Source organism: Rhipicephalus microplus, unplaced genomic scaffold, assembly GCF_043290135.1.
Source record: "Rhipicephalus microplus isolate Deutch F79 unplaced genomic scaffold, USDA_Rmic scaffold_14, whole genome shotgun sequence".
In the NCBI taxonomy this organism is placed as follows: Eukaryota; Metazoa; Arthropoda; class Arachnida; order Ixodida; family Ixodidae; genus Rhipicephalus; species Rhipicephalus microplus.
This window is the reverse complement of record NW_027464587.1, coordinates 31625535-31645000: the sequence shown is the minus strand read 5'-3', so window position 1 is coordinate 31645000 and position 19466 is coordinate 31625535. Positions and strand designations below refer to the sequence as shown.

General features: G+C 45.4%; 1 protein-coding gene across 1 annotated transcript in view; it reads right to left on the bottom strand.

The window, feature by feature from the left end:
* LOC119181510 (uncharacterized) overlaps positions 1 to 8849 on the bottom strand; it is a 622314-nt gene extending 613465 nt beyond the window's left edge. The window contains exon 1 of the mRNA XM_037432765.2: positions 8740 to 8849. The gene's annotated coding sequence lies outside the window, so the exon portion shown is untranslated. The remainder of the gene's footprint in view (positions 1 to 8739) is intronic.
* Between the last annotated feature and the right edge of the window lie 10617 nt (positions 8850 to 19466).

Below are 19466 nucleotides of genomic sequence, written 5' to 3'. Positions count from 1 at the left end.
CCATTGCTTATCTATACGCCCAGATATTTGTGTTTATCTGTTATCTGTAGCGTTACCTCCTGTATTCTAAGCTCACTACCGTCAATGTCACTAAAGTAATGACTGCTGATTTTCCCTTACTGAATCTGAACTCTAACTTATATCCCTCATTACCACAGACGTCCACAAATCTCTGCAAATCTTCCTCGTTGTCCGCCATTAGCACTATATCATATGCGTACATCAATGCTAGTAGTTCCTGTTCAATGGGTTTGCATTGTTTGACGAAAGAGAGGTTGAAGCGCAGCCCACTTCCCTCTATTTTGGCCTGTAATCCTTGTAGTTACATCATGAATAATAAGGGTGACAGGGGACGCCCCTGTCTAAGCCCCCATTTTACCTCTGCAGGCTTGGAAAGTTGTTTTTCGGACTTTATAATTAGCTTGTCACCTTCATAGATATCCTTAAAAACATTAGTGACTACATCTTCCACGCGCAGTCTGTCCAGTATTCCCCACAATTCCTCTTGAACCACGGTATTGTACACTCCCTTGATATCCAAAAATGCTAGCCACAGGGGCCTGTGATCCTTTTCTGCTATTTCGATGCACTGCCTCAGTGAGAACAGATTGTCTTCCAACCTCCTGTGCTTCCGAAACCCAATCTGAAGTTCCCCCAGCACCCCCTCATCTTCTATTAATGCCTGCAGTTTTTCCTTTATAATCTGCATCGCCATCCTGTAGACCACTGATGGCATTGTTATAGAACAGTAGTTGTTTATGTCAGCTTTGTCCCCCTTTCATTTATAAATCATGCTCATCCTGCTAAGTTTCCATCCATCGGGAACTTCTCCATCGGTTATTACTTTCCTCACTGCCTCTCTCACAGCCTGCTTAGACTTCGGACCTAATGTCTTTATCAGCATAAGTGGAATGCCATCTGGGCCTGTTGATGTACAACTAGGAACCCTTTCTTCAGCCCTTTCTCACTCTTGTTGTGAAAATGAGGCCATTGCGCCACTTGATTCATCCTTGTCTATTGATGTGCATAAAGCATTTGTTGAAAGTTCTCTGTCACTCTTGTTTTTATATATTTAATAGCTTCGTCTCCTTCTAGCCTAGCACCTTGAGCTGTAGTTATAAACCTCTTGTCTAGGCTCGTCTATTTTCTTAGGGAGTTCAGACGGTTCCTGAATTTCGCAGCTGCCTTTCTAGATTTTTATGTACTTCTGCCAGCCACAGAGCACACTTTCTTCTAATCTTTTCATTGATCAGAAGGAATGCATTCCTTCTACAGCTTAGAAAGATTTCCCATTTTCTTTCAACATCATCTGTCGGTTCACTCCGCTGCTCAGCATGTCTGTGTTCCCTAGAGGCCTCCTGATGTTTTGCTATGGCTCTCTTAACTTCCTCATCCCACCAACTTTTGGGTTTGTGTCTTCTTTTCCAGGGTGACTTGTCACGTGCCTTAGCAAGCTCCAGCTAAAACGGTCTAATTATTTCGTATATGTCCACACTGTTTTATTATCCTCAGTGATTACTTCCTCAATTTGTTTGGTGTCTATTTAAATTTGCCTTTTTGAATATTTTTTTCTTGTAGTTGCTCATCTTGTCTCCTTCCCACTTTCACTGCTCTTCTAAAACCTAGCTTGATACGTTTGTGGTCACTACCTAGACTTCTGTAGCCACCTTCATCTATGTGCATTCCCTGGAGCTTATCATACGTCCAATGTGACATCAGTGCGCAATCTATCGTCAACTGCAGCCTTCTTACCTCCCATGTTATTTGCCCTTCACACTTCTCGGTACTGTTGCAAATGATCAAATCAAGCCTTTCACCTATATCCATGATCCTTTTGCCTGTCGGGTCGTACCCATCTATATCTTCTATAAGCGCATTTATTGATTCTTGTATAAATTATCTCGCACTCTCCTCCTAACTCCTGATTGCCCTTTGATATACACTCTACCATTGCCTGGTTTTTCTCTCTGGCCTTTGCTCCCGTCCACAAGTACACGAAACCAAGGAGTGTCATTTGCCCTGCCACTTTCCCTTTTAGCCATAAATGTTCCCTGCCCTCCTGCTAGACCCTTTGCCAGTCTGTACTTACATGAATGAGTGCCCCAATACCACCCCGTTTCTGCTGCCTTCTGTTCTATTACAATATTCCCACGCATAGTCCGCATTGTTAGGAGGTTGTTCCATGTCCCTGAGATGTATTTCTACAAAACCGTATACCATCGGCCTCTCCTGCCTTAGCTGTTCTTCTATCTTTTCCCACTTCAGCCTGTTCCTACCACCCTGCATGTTAATATACCTTATGTCTGAATTGGCTCAGCGCTCGTGGCTACGTCTATTTCTGCCCCGGACTCTACCTATCTTAAATACTGGTGCCACTTTGTAAACGTATCGGTCCATACCACCTGTCAAAGAGTCTCCCTGGTTGTTTTCCTTTTTACTAGCTATCCTGCACCCCGAAGGGCCCGCTTGCCCTCCAAAAAAGCTACTGCGCGTCCTGCAAGCCGCTAACCCACCTCATGGCCTAGCCGCCCATCGAAGGAAATTTTGTCTCGTTGAAAACCACTCCACCTATGCACCTTTCTGTTTATTCCACCACCTCAACGCCTTTCTCTCGGCTCATCCGCCATATCTCTTGGTTTGCGTTGACAACCACTGTTTGCAGGTTGCTATCGCGCACCGGTACCTCCGGTATCGTGCATATCACTAGCTGTGCCTGAGGAAAAGTGGCGCGCTTGTCATCGACGCCTTCCGCCAGTGTGGTTGCTAGTCCTGCTGTATATTCATTTAGCGCATCGTTCAAACCGCCTGAAAATACCACGAGGTTTCGTCTATCAGCTGTAGTTTTGAGTTTTGCGCTCGCTTGCCTCATGACTGCATCCAGCTTGCGTCCTGGGAACGCCCCTTACTGCAGCCCTCTTGTCACCTCTTACCTTTTCTTTGATGGCTTGTGTGCATCGACTTAAACTCGAGTACCCGGCAATTATCACATGCTGTGACTTTTCAGCTGGAGCGTCCTGCACCTGGGGGCTACTTGCACCTCTGACGCCGGCTGCTTTGTCCCCTCCCAGCCCCACTGCTACTTCGCTGAAGCTGGGCCTTGCGACAATTGAACCGGCTGAACCTGCTTTTTCCAAACTGGCTTGCTCTTTTTTCTCCGCCGTTCTGGTTGCCGGTTTCCTACTGTTCTCTCAGTAGGCCACTCCTCTGTTCACTTTGGCTAGTGCTTCCTCGGTGGACTTCAGCCTTTCTCCCATTGCCTTCATTTTCTCTTGCCCTGTCACCAATGCAGTCTCGATCTCGGTGATTCTCATCAGCAAGTCACTTTGGGTAACCATCATTTTCACCATTTTTCCCTCGACCTCACATTGTCTACAATTCGCGTCAACCTCTTCTCCTTCCGCTCCTACACTTGGGTCAACTTTCAAACCTACCCCACATCCTGAGCGCTTTACAGTCTTTTTAACCATGTCTTTCCGACACCAATTGTCCCTATGACTTGTTTCACTGAAGAATTACAAAACTCGAGCGCTGCCCTACAAAAAAGAGAATGTCTAAGCTCTACTCCAAAAAAAAACGTGCACTCTCCCACGGAGTGGCAAAAGAAAAAACAACAACAAAACAAAAAAACCAAACATACACACACACGCACAAACTAAATAAATACCTGGTGACTGACCCCCGAAACAGCCGTACAGCCGTATACACCAACTTTACTCCATTCATAGCGCAACCTGGCAGATGAACCGCGAAACATGAAGTGGCGTCGCAAGATATGGCCCTTTCAAACGAGCGGAGTTGGCGTTTCTCTCTTATCTTACTACGTGGTTGAGATATATGCGCACCTTCAACGCTGACTCGCAGTGTGCACATGCCAAAGTAGTCAATACTTTTTCTTTCCTCCAGCTCTACTAACATAGAATGTATCGCTGCGTCCACCAGTGGTGGAGCCGGAGCACTTGAAGTTTAAACATCTCTGCACTCCGAAATTTCTCAATTTTGCTTGCGTATATACGCACGCACAAATGCAAATGCACGCAAAAGCATACATAATGTATGACTGAACCCCCCCCCCCACCTGAGACATATTTGTGGCTGCGCTCCCGTCATTCACCCCTACATTTGTTGCGTCACACGCAGCGCCGCAAGAATCCTCATCACCCATGTGCAGTGCTGCTAAAAGGAAAATGTTTATGTGAATAGCGTACTAATGACTTCTTTCTCAAATGGTTGACATCATTATGCAGGTTGAATAAGTGCATACTAAGGATCACATGTCTCTAACACCGGTGTAGTACTACAAAGCTTGCGGCAAATATCGGGTTGGTAATTCAATCTTTCGGCGTGAAGATTGCCTCTGCCGTTGCTAGGTGGACTCAAGCTAGTAGGATTTCGGGGCCTTCCCAGGCATCCTTGACTTTCCTAAACTTTGTGGCGAACGACCCACTGATGACGGAATAGTCGCTTCCTACGTTCATAAAAGCTGTAACGCTATCACCAGTGGTTAGAACGTGTGGGTCGTCAGTTCGTCGTCATGCATTGCAGTTGGCTTTCAGCATCGGGTCGCGAGTTTGTCACTTTGTTCCGTTGCTTGCGTACGGTGTCGTTCGGCCTTCCTCTCGCCGCAAAGTTTCGTTGCAATACTGTCTGCTTCACGTCCTGCTTTGCAGGTTTCTTCGCAGCGTCTGACATCGGCGGAGAATCTTCGGCCTTTCGTGGTACAGTGACCACCACTCCATAGATTGGTGTCCTCATCCTCAGTTTTTTTTACTCTGGCCAGGCGAACAGCACCGGTTCGGGCCTGTGTGCTGCCAGCCGTGCGGTGACATGTAGTGGCCCCTTGATGGAGAACGAAAAAAAAAATCACGCGGTGTACTCTGCCCTCTGGCGAGGCAGTCCGAGTCGCCGCATGGTCTTTCACCCTACTGTGGACGTGGCGCATCTTTGGCAAAACTACGCTTCCCCGACTTGCAGCACTGGCAGCGGTGGTTGGTGTGAACAGCTTTTGTGCAGTAGTAGCAGAGTCGGCGTTGGTCAGAGAAGCCCAAAACGCAGGGTTTCATCGGGTCGTAGCGCTGGCTTGTGGGCGGATCGTAAAACTTTGATGGTGGCAGTGAAACTGTGGTGGTGCACTGTGTTCGCGTGCGCACCTCGAGGGAGCGTCACGGTGGATCATTGCAGCGAGGCTGATAGCTTGCGGCTGCCGCTATGCTAGCTGATGAACGCCCTGTGACTGGTGGACCTCCTGGAGAATACTTTGGCAATTGACGTGGCAATACTCTGGCCATGCCCAAGGCTGCTTCTGGAGCTCTGTTTTAATGATGTCTCGGATGTTTTTGCATAAGTCTTCGGAGCCAAGAGCTTGAGAAGCTGTACTCCCTGGAGTCAGCTGACGATTGTTCTCTCGGAAGCGAAATTTTAGCGTCTTCTCAATGGTTGCTTCCAAGACGAATTCTTTGAATATTGATGGTGGACTCCATGTTAGCCCATCGAAGAGTAGTTTGCTTCTTCCTCGCATGAGTAAACGAACTTTCATGCCCTCTGGCATGGCTAAATTTGCATGGCGAAAAATTTAGTTTCTTTGAAATAGTACAGCGGTTTTGTTTGAGACCTGGATGTGGGTTTCGAGAAGTGCCATGACCGATGCTCGTGAATGCGGGTGACGCTCAGTAATGTGGTGAGAAACCTGGCGCGAAATATTTCCCAGGTTGTCAGGGTTCGCTCTTGATTCTTGAGCGAAGTATGAGCTGTTTCGTCGCAAGCAAAGTACACATGCCTGAGCTTAACTTCGGTGGTCCAGCCAGTGAAGAAGCTTGATCGCATTCTTCAAGCCATCTTTCCAGGTCCTCAATTGAAAATCGCCGGAAGGTTGGTAGCTGCTTTGGCTAGCCAAAAAGATTGGGGTAGGTTTACCGAGGGTGCCCATTCTTGCTGCTATTGATGCAGAGATCTGGGGTTTAATGTCTTTTGTGTGAAAGGGCCTGTAATCGGGCTGCAGTTGCCTCTGCCAGTGGCTTGATCGCTGTTCAGGATCGGCGCCGATCTTTTTTTTTTTGGCAGTTGAGCTGGATTTGTGTCTTAACCAAGGAAAAATAGACCAAGACCCATAATTATGAATATATGAACATAGGAAGCACCTTCTTTCTGCTATGAAACGTGGAAACTTGGGCAAGTTGGTAGGACATAACTCGAAAAAAAAAAACAGTGCTTTTTTCTGTCCTTGTTTTTTGCTTCCGTAGTTACAAAGTAACTACTTCTAGGATTTGCTGTTCCTACATTCACTTGTTTTAGCAGTTTCGAAACTAAAAGACAGTGGAATATCGCTAAGTCCAGACTATTTCTCTAATGCTGGAAGACTCACAAGCCAACGCATTGCTTATGCACAAAAACACACCCCTCACCTAGGTTTAAGCTGCACTAAAATAAGGTAACTTTCAACGGCAATAACTACACCTATGATCAGGAACAGATTCAACATTACCACCCCACCGAGATAGTCTAGTTTCCAAGGTACTCGGCTGCTGAGCCAAAGTGGAGGGATCAAATCCCTGCGAGGGCGGCTGCTTTTTCGATACAGGCGAATATCTTTATGCCTGTGTGCCCATAATTGGGTGCATCTTAAGGAACCCCGGGTGGTCCAAATTTCCGGAGTGCTCCACTCTTCCATTGTTATATGGTGGGGGGCGTTAAACCACACATATCAATCAATTCAAACATTCAACCTTGTGAATTAGGTTTGGGCCTTAAACGAACACAGCAGCCAGTGTGTTGAAGACGCATTTATTTATAAGGCTGAACTTGTGGTCCTTAAATAGAAGGTTTGAATGCAGCGATACACACTCCCACTGATAGCGGCGAGAACAACGTCGGTCATCGGTCAACTTACAAGCTGCGAAGAGCTCTTACACCTATGCTTCTGCCGCGAAAAAATTCAGTCTTATTGCCGGTCGTCGCGCAAGCTCTAAATTATTATGAAGTGTTTCTGTCTTAAGGCTATTATGAGTGAAACGATCTACTAGAATTGCGAACTTTCTCCAACAATAAGGCGCTGCTTGCGCTGAGCATTCCAGACAAAATTGGTGGCTGAAAATTCAAAGTAAAGAAAGCGAAAATCAATAACGTTCGTGCAAGTATCAATACCCGCACGTCACTGGGTTTCAACCCACTCGTTATGAATTACAAGATCCTGAAAATTGAAACAGACGAGCTTTTTACCCTATTGCTCATGGCGCGGCCTCGTATTACCATCGGGACACTATCAATACTCCAACCTCAAATAATCGATTGTTAGACGTATCAATTCGGCAATATGGCTTATCGAAAAGACTGTAATCTTGAGGAATGCGGAGTGCTCATCCTTAAACGGAAGAAAATGAGAAGCATAGTCTTATAATGTGATGATGCTCTGCACAATAAGTTTGGTTCAAAATATTGTTTTCTGGCGGCAACAGCCTCGAGGTGGAATCGTTTCACATGTCAGTTTCTTCCACAAGCATAAAAACACTTTCTAGACTAGCACAATTACTGAACAATTGTGAACAAAGGCTGTCTCTTCAATCATCAGTTCTATCAAAGGGGCACAAATGAACGCATCTGTCACAATCTTGATGAGGTACGCCTCAAGAATCTCTTTCATATCTGCCTTTTTCTCAAGTGACGACATCAGTTTTCTAAGAGTGCTATTCAACCATCAGCTTCCTCAAAAAGTCTTCTATAAGCATCAAGGGCACCTTTCGTTTGATTGATATATGCAGTTTAAGGTCTTAAAACTATCATAGGACTATGAGGAATGCCGTAGTGAAGGGCTCTGAAAATTTCGAGCATCTGAAGTTCTTTAACGTGCACGCAAATATGAGCACACGGGCACACAGCATTTTCGCCTACATCGAAAATGCAGACGCTGCAGCTTGGCTTTGATTTCGTGACCTGCAGATCAGCAGCCGAGTACTTCAACCACTAGACCTCCGCGGGAGGAGGAGGAGGGACAAGTGCACCTTTCCCTGCACTTGATGAAAAAGGCACAAAACATTTGGTGCAGCTAAATGAGTAAATGCGCTCCCCTTTAAAACTCATAGATTGTGATTAGTTTTGCGTGTGTTTTGAAAAAATGTTTTTGGGGCAGTGACTGTTGTCGATAGACCTACGCATTGGGTTTTGGCGTGAAGCTTTTTTTAATAATTTCAATGCGAGTGAGCCACGCTTTTTGTTACGTGCTCTTTTCCTAACCAAATCTGTGCTCCCCGAAGCAAGATGTCCAAACAACTAGCCAAACAACTGACCATATTGAAGAATTCCTGAACTCTCGGTCATGGGATTCGGTGTATTAGAAAATAGAAAAACGTATTCATGGAAGCAGCGCTAATTGTGTTTTAATGATTTGTGTTTGTACACTCCTTAATGCTTTCTTTCAGCTATAGAGCCGTTTGGTGTGGATGTACTCACGTTGAGGCCTCGTGGCACGTCTCCGTCGCGAAGATGAACGCCCATGATTGTGATATAACCGTTGTGGCAGCGGACGTTGTTAGCGTAGACCTGAACTTAGCCTATTATAAATAACGTGCAAAGATGACATGAAGAAGTAGGCAATAAACGCTAGATCATATTATTTACTTTTATAAAGCGTGAGAAAATAAACAAAGAACGACATAAAGTGTGCTGGCGAGCAGTGGCTTCACCAACGCTCTTGCTCATGCACATTCTACCACACTGCGTGTCATGAACATCGGAGGCAAATGTTAGTACCTTGATCTGAGAGTGCACAGGCGTTCTATGTCTCGCAGGTCTTTCTCTTGTTCCACCAAGGTCCGTCAACACCGTTGCCTTTCTGCGCCACTTACTGCATCAGCTTACGGCTTCAGCCACTGCTCTCACAGTCTTGTTAGTCGTGGGTGAAACACCATAGGTTGAAGTGGAATCGGCACTACTCCAACAGTCAGCTATGACTAGCTAACACGAAAGCAAAGAACGTAGACATGACTGCGGCTAGGGCGATGCCTCAATGCTAGCACGGTGACTATGTTTGCTGCTATCTAGACGATTTAACGTTGACCTCCGATATTGTGCCCCCGAGGGCTCTCCCTGACGTCATGATTTGACTGCGTCGTCAAAGTATTGTTCTCTACCGGAGCTAGTAAGTCTAGGCCGCATCACTTCTCGTCATGACTCACACGCGACGGCACCCCCACGGCCCGCCAACAGAAAAAACAGCGTGAGAGAGAATGAGCGAAAAATACAAGGTACATTTGTAGCGTGTGTTGCATCTGCTGCGATAGCTTTATCGGTTAAGACACAGCTGCATGCGATCTCAGTCCGAGCACTTGGAAGGTCGACACTCGCGGGGATTCAAACAATGCTTGTTTTCATTTCCGTCACCTAAATAAGTCACTAAAGCTTAGTGGACCGAGTAACGAAGCACTGTTGAGTTAAAAAAGGGATACATTGAAAACAATGTTGTATTTAGGGAATCGGCGGTAGCCTATAGTGTGACCGGATGGTATACTGACATCGTCAGTGGGTGACTCGTCGGCCAACTGTCTGCGTCGGCCTCGTGTCAGTGATGGTGTCACGCTACTCTAGTGTAAATGCGCATTGAATGTTTTTGTTCTAAACCCAAATACATCAAAATAATATTATCAGACGGCTGAGAGAATATTTTCTTTGTCATATATATATATAGGTGTACTGTATGCATGTATAAGGGTCTATAACACTTTACCGAATGAAAATGCTATTTACATTTTTGCATTTTTTTCTGTTTACCTCGGAGAAGACTATGTATTTGCCCAAAAACACGTCACTCTAATACTCTTAACTATTGTTGTTGGTTATTGCCAGTTTGATTAAAGCGCTTCTTGCTCAGCATGCGGTAAGGAAAATTGGGAGAAGGTTCGTTCTAGTCTAACTGCACATCGTATGTTATTATCGTAGTATTAAGATGATTTGAGGTAACCGAAGACAGCTTTTTAGCCTTACTTACGAATTGCAGTTTTCTGAAGTTGCTCAAACCACGACGTTCAAAACATTTATATTTGGTTCACCTCTAAATTAAAAAAGAAAAGCAAGAGTACGACCACTGCCACAAAACGTTCGTGTTCGTCGGCATCAAGTGGCCACTGAAAAGAAGAGACTCGATTCGTTCTTGCCTGTTGCCAAGGCCATTGTTTCTTCAAAACTCAAGCTAAATGACTTATGTCAGTGTAACTGAACTTCTCCCTTCTTTGCGTAGAGATATTTACGATGCTCAACTTAACAATAAGAGTAACTAGCTAGTATATTGAGTGGATTTGAAATACTGGCACAGTATTAAGACACGCATGAAGAACAGTGGCCCATGGACTGCGTAATATATGCCTCATTTGTATGTAGTTTTCTGCTTTCAGGCCTACGTTATGATAGCCAAAGTAAAATGGTACACCTGATGACGCAACCTTATTCATATAGGTCATAAAGGTAATGGCTAGATTGCACAATAAAGCATCATAAATCATTTCTCAGAAAAAAAAAGAGAATGGCGATTGTAAAGGTGTCTGAAAATATAGGTGACATTAGAGTTGAAGGATTTTAGGGCCCTGTGCTGGGCTTTGTTAGGGTAAGCCCTTGATGAATCGGGTTCAAGCCGGGCTCAGGCCCATGAGCTTCAGCCTTGGGTCGGACACGGGCTTCATGCAGGACCATATTTGGCCCGGGTTTTATTTACACAATTTTTTCGAGAATGGTGCCAACCTAATTTTAAAATTACAGAAAGGAGGCGTCTGCGTGTTACCTGTGCTGTTTCCTTTGCTTCAGTAGAAGGTATCTTTAGATGTGTACAAGTATAATTTACGAAAGCAAATAAATAAGTTGAAGCTACTAATATTCACACAATTTAAAACCATTACTGCTTCCTTGAGGGCATTTTCAAAGTAGGTACGTTGCTTTATGCGTCAGTTTCATTTTCGCCAGCTCGCTTGGCCAGATTTCAACGTCCCACAGCAGTGGCCGTTTGCCCGAAAATTCTGAGTTGCTATGGACTATCTTAGGAATAATTTCATTGTGCCTATTTGATTCTACCAACTATTTCCAATAGTTAGGGCTAATTGTTGCATTGTTCTATAATTGCTACTGTTAGTAACGCTTCTACATATCTAAATATGACTTCTGCCACAGTAAAAAGAACTTCACAGGGAGGACACAGATGCCTCCTTACTGTATTTTTTTAATGTTTTGGACACATTTCCTGACACACCTTGTACAGCAATTATTGACAGGTCTACTTTGTTCGGTTTTGCTGTCTTGTGGGGTTTAACATCCTGAAGCGACCTCGTTACGTTAGGCGGTGTAGTTGAGAGCTTCGGATGATTTATACCAGCTGGAGTGCATTAGCTGCACTGGAAACGGAAAGTAGAAGAGCTCGAGCACTTCTCTTTTCCGTATACACTAGACGGAACTTCCAGAAACTCTTAACATATCTGCACCAATCCAGTAAATTTAAGACGCTCTTGCACATTATAAGGAAAAGGTTCGCTTGATGGTACCTCTGCAACCGCAATGGTACAACTCTAAGGTTAATTATATAGCGTATTTGTGCGCGCTGATATCTATGGAAAACTTCTTGTATGCGAATACGCTCGCAAGCCCACACTGACCTTTTCTGTCGGCGCATTGCGTAGCTCATCAATGAGACTTGTGTGTATTACATATTTCTGGAGCTTTGTTGGTGCACTTCAAGACCGAGATGTGAAGTGAATCTTATTACGGAGAAGAAATTCGATGCAAACGCTGTCCATTTTTATTGCTAGCAAGGTGTTTCCAAATAATAAGAAATTAGCAATTCGACAAAAATGTTTGACAATTACCTGCGGTTCCCATCGTAAAGAACAAATTTTTGCTTATTTTTACGGCGTACTTCGTTTTAATTTGCAATAAGACAGTAATAAATGAGCGTCCTCATTTGTCGAAGCGCAAATGTCATCCTGACAATCAAAAACGTGGAAGAAAGAGCACTGTATAAGGAAGGTCATGATTATCAAGTTGGTTTGTTACTGTACCAATTGAGACAGGGGTGGGGGGTACAGGCCCGTGTGTATTTGCACCTTTTACAACATAAATGTCTGATTCATCCTCTTCACCCAGAGTTCAAGCATTTTTCATACTTTCTTACTTCTTCCCTCTATATCGGCTGTCTTTGAATAAAACGGATATGCAACGCACATAAAAACTTGAGACGTGAACCCCTGCTCTTGCGAAAAAGTAAGCGTATGCAGAATGCACGCACTTAGCCTATCTTTCCTTGGTGTCTACCGAGGACCAACCTGCATGCGTCGCATAGTTTCCCAAGCTGCATATTTGCTTTATTATGGACCTGTGGGGGTCATAATAAACTGCGTACTGCGCACTGCATGTTTTTTTTTTCAATTCCAATAATGCTTGCTGCTCTGCTCGTCGAACTCCTCCTGGAAGACATGCAGCTTCTTGTTCCCCCACCACCTTTTCTTCCCTACCATACCAGCCTCTTTTTACTTCCTGCGATAGATCTCTTTTTCCTACATTGTCAAACTGAAAGCCTTCGACCAAAGTCGCGATTTGCTCGCCTATTCGTACTGAGGCTTTCGGCCATTCGCGAATAGGCAACCCACTCTCCTGCTACCGGTTGCTGCTGAGGATCGCATTCTGGACACCCGATATGGTATGTTCGACGGGAAGTGCTAAAGAAGCCGCTGGCTGGTTCCCTTTGGCACTGAAATCGACAGTTACTTTGGAGATCCTGAGTAGGATCTGGCTTTGGGTCTGCGGAAAATTGCGTTGGGCATTAACTTAAGAGGTGAAGAAGGATAATGGGGCAGAGGCTAGTGTACCGTTTAACCATTCGGCTGTACGCCTTGTTGTAGATGGCATTGCGTTGAGCGCCAGCAGAGGCCCCAAAGTGATTTTAATCAAGAAAACTAAACACTCTAAAAGATAGAACACCATCACGAGAAGACGACGAGAAATGCTTTTAAAGAGAACAACGGGAACAGCAGCTCACTTGGTAATGACTGTCACTCCCTTTCACCGATCTATGGAACTGTGGTGGCGGCTTCATGGGGAATAAGTTTGGGGGGTTCTTGTTTTTTATCGCGAAATCAGTGTACAATGGTGCCATGCGAGAAGTGAACACGACCGCTCTCATTTATATAACGCTACCTAGTGTAAAATATTCTTTCCATATGTTGTTAGAGCGCGTTTTTTTATAATAGGACAAAATAAATGACATTTGCAGCTGAAGTGTAACGTTGTGGGGTGCTAACACCCACTGTAAAGTCGTTTGCAACCCCTGGAGCACGTGTTTCGCGCATAGGCGGCATTCCGGGTTCAGAACTATCGAGTGGTAGGTGGTGTTTTGCTCGCGAGCGTTTATTACCACCATCACCATCATGGTTAGTGCGGTGGCGGCGACAGTGGCACCTGGCGTCAAGTCTGGGTGGCGGCACATCAGAGGTGAGCGGTCCTCTTTGGCGTGTGGCAGTTGGAGCGAGCTGTGGTCTGCTGCGGTACTTCCGCGGTGGACGGCACCGCGGGACGTCCGCCGTGGGCCCTTGTTGTGTTGATTGATTGATTGATTGATATGTGGGGTTTAACGTCCCAAAACCACCATATGATTATGAGAGACGCCGTAGTGGAGGGCTCTGGAGATTTCGACTACCTGGGGTTCTTTAACGTGCACCCAAATCTAAGCACACGGGCCTACAACATTTCCGCCTTCATCGGAAATGCAGCCGCTGCAGCCGGAATTCGAACCCGTGACCTGCGGGTCAGCAGCCGAGTACCTTAGCCACTAGACCACCGCGGCGTGGCATGTTGTGTTGAGTCGAGCGTTGTTGACGCCGCCTTGTGTGTGTTCTTATGGTATGTTGTAGAGTGTTGTAAAATATTGTGTAAGGTAGTTTTAGCGTTTTGATCAAAATTGACGTGTAATAATTAAGCTGGCGATATCGTCGGAGTAAAGGTAATTAATAAATGTGTGTCCTTTGGTTCAGTATGATCGTGTCTACACTGTCCATTCACTCGAGCGTGACGCTCTCCACTTTGAGACCTTGCATCTGCATCCTCTATTCAGCAGCTCCAGCTCACATGCAATTTATGTAGCCTGAAAATATAATAATTTGCCATATTTCCCACTTCACAAAGGTAATATATTTTGTACTTGTCTTTCTGATGGCAAATATAAGATTCTGTGGTGAGCACTGCCTACACGAGAAAGCCAGCTATGACTACAATTACAATTTTATTGCCCTGCAATTGAAACTAACAGCGCCTTGAACTGGAACAAACAGCGCCTTCTTTTTGCGGTTTCGAAACTAAACGACGATGGCATATCGATAAGCAAAGACTATTAGAAGAATCAGAAGCAAACGCATTGTTTATGCGCATGAACACAGCCCTAAAGCTAGATTTAAGCTGCATGCGCTATATCGAGGTAACTTTCAAAAGTAAGACCTACATTTAGGAACTGTAACACATTTACCATTATCACCCCGCCAAGAAGGTCTTGTGGTCAAGGTACTCGGCTGCTGACCTGCAAGTTCCGGGATCAAATCCCGGTTGCGGTGGCTGCATTTTCGATGGAGGCGAGAATGCTGTACGCCAGTGTGTTCATGTTTAGGTGCACCTTAAAGAAATTCAGTTGGTGAAACTTTCCGGAGCCCTTCACTCCAGCGTCTCTCAAATTGATATGATAGGTTTGGACCGTTAAACCCCACATGCCAATCAAATCAAACATTCAACATTGTGACTTGGGACGAAACCTTCACGACACAGCAGCCAGTAAGTCCAAGACGCAACTATTTAATAGGCCGAATTAGTGGCCGGTACACATTCGCGCTGATACAGCGATACACACTCGCCTTGATAGCGGCCAGGACAGCTTCGGCCGCCAATCATCTGAAAAGCTTCAAAGCGCTCCAACACTTATGCATGTGCTGTCGAGTATTCCAGCCTTAAAGCCGATCATCGCTCGAACTGAGAAACATTTTGAGTACTTCTGTTTTGCGCGTTACATGAACAGAACAATCTACAAGAATTGCGAACTGTCTCCAACACTAAAGCGTGGACTTGCGCTGAGCATTTCAGACTGAATTGGTGGTAGAAAACTGACTGTAAACAAAGCGGAAATCAAGAACGCTCTTGCAAATATCAATCAACCCGTGCGTCACTGGGTTTCTGCACAGACGTTATGAATTTTAAGAGCCTGAATAATGACATATGCGAGCTTTTTACCCTGCTGCTCATTGCACGGCCTGATATATCACCATTGGGACACCATAATGGCTCAAACATGAAATGGGGGACTGTTTGGTGTATCCATTCGGCACTATGGCTTATCTAAAAGATGGTAATGACCAGGAATGCGGAGTGTTCATCCTAATAAAAAAGAAACTCAGAAGCGTACTCTTACAATGTGATAATGCTTCTGTGCAAAATGTGAGGTTCAAATTATTGCTCTCTGGCCGGAATAGCCTCGAAGTAGAATCGTTAGGAACATCACATTTTTCCACAAGCACAGAAATACTTTGTAGACTAGCAGGATTACTGTTGCTGTAGTCGTCAGAGATCATTCTGCTTGGTGGCCATTTTATTTTGCCCGAAACTACTTGGTGTATTTCACTGCACAAAAACATACAAAACAAGGCTGATCTTGCATCAGGAATCCTGGAATGACTTAAGAAAACAAAACACGACAGAGAGGACGCTTACTTGCCACTGAATATTTTTGAAAGGTTTTACCCCAAGCAAGCTTATGTGCCAGCGCATCGAGAATAGCGACCGTCAAAAAACTGTTTCTAAATTGCCGACAATTCCAGCGAAGATATTTTGAGGAGGAGTACATTTCATCACTTAACTGCTGTAAACAAAGTTTGTCTATTCAATCGCACGTTGAATCGAAGGGGCAATAATGCGTCGTCTGCCGCTATCCTGATTTGGTGCTCCTGAAGAATCTCTTACATATCTGCCTTTTGGTCGAGTGACGACAGCAAATTCTTCTAAGAGTGCTCTGCAACCGCCCGACTGCTCAAAGAGTCTTCTGCAACCGTCGAGGGCACCTTTCATTTGATTAATATATGCGGAATAAGAAACAGAAACCACCATATGACTATGAAAGATGCCGTAGTGGAGAGCGCTGAAAATTTCGACCAGCTCAAGTTTTTGAACGTGCACGCAAATCTGAGCACACGGGCCCACAGCATTTTCGCCTACATCGACGCCACCACCGGGCTTTGATTTCTGAAGGTGCAGGTCAGTAGCCGAGTACCTCGGCCACTAGAGCATGCACGTGCATCTTTCATGCACTTGATGAAAAAGACACAAATCATTCGGAGTAGCTAAATAATTTTTATCCCTCGGTATATGCTGCACGGAACTTCCAGAAACACGTAATATGTTTGCAACATATTACGAGACGCTCTTGCGTGTAATAAGTAAAAGGTTCGCGAGACGGTACTGCTGCAACAGCAATGGTACACCACTAACGTTAAATATATAGCGTTCTTGTGCGCGCTGGTATGTAAGCAAAACTTCAAGTATGCAGATAGGCTCACGTGCTTGCCTGGTCCTTTTCTGTCTGCGTGTTCCGTAGACTCATGAAAGAGACTCGTGCGTTATGAATATCTCCGCAGCTCTTGTTGGTGCTATTTGAGTCGGAGACGTGGAGATACTCTTGTCACGGGCGCGCCATTCGATGCAAAGGTTGCCGTTTTTTTTGTGTGCTAGCAAGGTAGTAGCAAATATTTAGCACTTGGCAATTAGCCAAAACAGTATAGCATTCACCTGGAATGCCCCTCGTATAAAAAAAAGTTTTGTTTATTTTATGGCCACCTTCACGTTGTTTTGTATTTCGACAGTAATTCGTGAGTGTTCTTATTTGTCGAAGCGCACTTGTTTTCATGACACTCAAAGACGTTGAAAAAGAGCACTGTATAAGGAAGGTGACGATTATCATGTTGGTTTGCTTCTGTACCATGTGAGACAGAAGGAGGTTGTACAGACCCGGGTGTATTTGACCTTTTATTTTGTGGCATAAATGTCCGATTGATCCTGAGGCACCCAGAGTTCAAGAAATTTTCATCCCCGAAATTCTGCCGTTTTTTGTATTCAAGAGTACGTAACACACATAAAATCTCCAGACGTGAGCATCTACTATTGTGAAAAATTTAACGTGGGCAGATTGTACGCACTTGACCTATCTTTCGTTGGTTTCTACAGAGGACCAACCTGAATGCGTCGCATAGTTTCACAAGCTGCATAGTTGCTTCATTAGGGACCTGTGAAAGCCACATGCACTGCACACCACATGTTTCTTAAAATTCCAATAATGCCTGCTGCTTGGCTCGTCGAAGTGTTGCTGGCAGACATACGGTTACTTTTTTTCTTTCATCCTTTTTTCCCCAACGCACTATCCCCTTTTTCCTTACTCCTATAGATCTCCTTGTGCTATATTGTTACTGTCGCGAGCTTATAGCCTACAACTACAGCCACACTTCGCTCGCCTGCTCCTGCTGAGTTCTTAAGCAATGGACGACTAAGCAACTAACCTGTATCGAGCATGCGCTGTCGGTATCGTCATGACAGCTTGTTGACGCTGTTATCTGATTGTGATGGTGATACCATTGTAGCGAAATGACTCGTTGCCCAGACGTGAAGGAGAGACGTCCGCTAATTGCCAATTCTACAGGCGAACTGCCCCGACCACGTGCATGTGCCCCGACTTCCCCTCTGCTTCCTCTCTTTTGCTAGAGAAGAGCACGCTCTAAGTTCCTCCCTTACTATTCTGCAACATCCTCCCAAAGGGCCAAAGACGAATCACACGCGTCGAAGGTGAAACTTGTGCAGTAGCAATATGGCCTGACAAAACTAGGTGGGCGGCTTGCTGGCATGTTTTCCGCTGGCGGACTGAAAGGTGTTCGAGGTGACGAACCTTGCGTTGCGATACATGTTCTTTCGACAGCCCCAAGGCGGAGATATGGTGTCGTAGCGAGATGTCTCGATCCGGCCCTGAGCAATGGGACGGTGCGAAGCGCTTCAGCTTGTCGGGATTGCTGTTCCCACATCTTCGTGGTGTAATGCGTAGTTGAGTTGCATTAGCGGCACGATTTATGCAGTTTGCCGGTGAATGAACTGTTGAGCCGGGCTTAGAGGCTTCATGGCGCTCCTCCAGCCGAACTATACAAGTGTCTTTTTCGCCGGATGGCGTAGGGTCGAAGTTATGCAAGTAGTCCGAAGAATAGCCTGCGCAAAGTTGCCCTTATCGTATACATCGTCCTCGAAGAAACTGTTTCGCTCCTTGCATTCCTTCTGTGGTCTGTGGTCGAAATGTTTTTGAGCGGGCTTTCGCAGTTGCTGAACAGCACGTAATTCTTTGCACGCCACTCTCATTGCTTCCAGCAGCGCCTAAGCATTGCGTTGCGGTCATTGATTTGCGGCGGTCGTACTCCTTCACGTACTTTAGACCGACCATGTTAAGACACATGGTAATTCTGGCGTACTTCACAGCGATGTTCTCGACGTGATGAACGTCGAAGACGCGACCATGGCCAGTCTTGAACAAGTCGCGCAAGGTCGCCTTTACCACCATTTCCCTGCTTATGACTTAACCTCTTGCACTCGCAACGACTGTCGACTCACTGGCCTTTTATTTAAAATTGTTCCACGTTCCTTCTGCTGGCCACGACATCATCAAGTTGATGCAACTTATTTCCCTGCTCAAATGCAGATTGGAAGTGGTATGGTTTCTCAAAGGTTTGAGAATGCGTTCCATCGATTGCGATAGCATTGAAAGGTGGCAGCGACAATACGTCTATGTTCGTAGCGGTACCGTGACTCATGAAAAACAGTGTGCTAGACGGGGAGCAGCAGTCGGGCTTCATAGGGCCTTGCACAATCCATCCAAAGTTAGTTTCAATCGCAGTTTTACCTATGCTGATGCAATGAATTTTCCCATTGGCAACTTGGCAATAAGCGACTGATAATATGAGGACACTTATCTGTTTGAGTTGCCATGCATTCGGTTCACGGCTGTCAGCTGCGTTGTACCGCCGTTAGTCAAGCCAGTGCAAAATGTTGGGGTTGAGCGGTGGGCTTGTGACGGTGCATGTTTTCTGAATCATTAATGCTTCCACGGTTATCTTGGAGTCGTCAAACTGGTTGCACAGTCGCACGTTCACACGCTCTGTGCAGATTCGTCTTGATGACCTTGAGTCGCCAAACGTGAGGAGAGATAGCTCTTCTTTTCCCCCGGTGAAGCACTGAAAAATCTTTGACAGGTCTGCATGAATGTATGACCGCTGACTGCCGCTATCGAACAGTACTCGCACAAGGAGTCGTTGGTCTCCGAGCACGGCCTTAATTCAGCCTGTCTGCAATAATACAAGAGTAGGTTCGATGTGACAGTTTTGAGTGCTCGCGACGGTTTGCGTGACAGCTGACCAGGTTTTTTGACACGCGGGTGACTTAATCTT